Source organism: Halichoerus grypus, chromosome 5, assembly GCF_964656455.1.
Source record: "Halichoerus grypus chromosome 5, mHalGry1.hap1.1, whole genome shotgun sequence".
Lineage (NCBI taxonomy): Eukaryota > Metazoa > Chordata > Mammalia > Carnivora > Phocidae > Halichoerus > Halichoerus grypus.
The window spans coordinates 1395388-1396838 of record NC_135716.1 but is presented as its reverse complement, the minus strand read 5'-3'; the positions used below and the strand labels follow the sequence as shown (position 1 = coordinate 1396838).

Sequence of the window (1451 nt, the reverse complement as noted above, 5' to 3'; positions counted from 1 at the left end):
CAGTCATTAAGCATCTGCCTTCGGCTCGGGTCATGGTCCCAGGGTCCTGGGATCAAGCCCCGCATCGGGCTCCCTGCTCACAGGAAGCCTGCTTCTCCCTCTCCCACTCCCCCTGCTTGTGTTCCCTCTCTCACTGTGTCTCTCTCTGTCAAATAAATAAATAAAATCTTAAAATAAATAAATAAATAAATAAATAAATAAATAAATAAATTGTTTATCTTTTTTTTTAAGATTTTATTTATTTATTTGTCAGAGAGAGCACAAGCAGGGGGAGCGACAGAGGGAGAGGGAGAAGCAGGCTCCCTGCTGAGCAGGGAGCCCGACATGGGACTGACCTTGAGATCATGACCTGAGCTAAAGGTAGATGCTTCACCAACTGAGCCAGCCAGGCGCCTCTGTTTATCTTTTCTTTTTTTAAAAAAAGTGGTGAAGTCCTGGACGAGGGTCGTAGCAATGGGAAGAAAGGGCTGGGGAGGTTCTGGAACCTCTGGGATCGAGCAGCAGCTGGATGTAAGTCCGAGAAGGAGAGGAATGGGGACCACTCAAGGCTCGGAGTTACTGGGGTAATGAAAGTGGCTTTTAAATTTAAACAAAGGATTCTTACTGCCAGGAAGGGAAGTCCATTTGCTTACTCTAGTGGGACTTACTCTACTCCCCTCGGGGCAATGTCCCCCAACAGCCAGCTAGCAGGGCAGAGCGCAGGACAGGTGGCGTGAGGCTGACGGCGCAGCAGCTCCAAACATCAGGCCCCCCAGACTGGCTGTAAGGACGACCTGACTGTGGGGGCGTCCAGACCACTCTCCAGCCTCACAGCCAGCCCCCTGCTCCCCCAGCCTCCTGCGCACGTTTCCTGCCACCACACAACAGCCGCGGGAGACTGAGCGTGGCTGAGGTCCCCCTGCAGCCTCACCTTCAGGCCACAATGTGCTCCAACCTGCACCCCCTGTCCCCACTGCCTGGTGTCCGGGAGCCCCATTCTTTCTTTCTGTTTTCCATGTCAGACGGGCAATGTGCCGAGGTCATAACAAGGTTTGAGGGAGGCACATGTGAAGGGTGTGAACACCCAATCATCACGCTTACAAACTACAGAGGGGTCCCTGGAGCCCCGTCCTAAGTCCAACCTGGGAGTGGAAGGGAACGCAGCTCTGAACCCACGTACTGGGTGAATGGCGTCCCCCAAAGCTCATGCCCACTGGGAACCTCAGCATGTGACCTTATTTGGAAATAGGGTCTTTGCAGGTGTGATTACAGTGAGGCTTGCAGTGAGACCATTCCCGACCGGGGCGGGTTCTAAATCCAATGGGAGTGTTCTTGTCAGAGACAGAAAAGGACCCACAGAGACCGGGGAAGAGACCCGGCAGAGACAGAGCAGAGACCGAGGGACGTGGCCACAAGCCAGGGACACCAGGAGCCCCAGAAGCTGGAAGAGGCAGGAAGCATCCTCCCCCAGA

General features: G+C 54.0%; 1 non-coding gene across 1 annotated transcript; it reads right to left on the bottom strand.

Moving 5' to 3' along the window:
- Nucleotides 1–995: 995 nt before the first annotated feature.
- On the bottom strand, nt 996–1095 carry LOC118544193 (small nucleolar RNA U13). The gene has a single exon (XR_004921449.1). It is a non-coding gene; the product is annotated as a small nucleolar RNA U13 (small nucleolar RNA).
- Nucleotides 1096–1451: the final 356 nt, after the last annotated feature.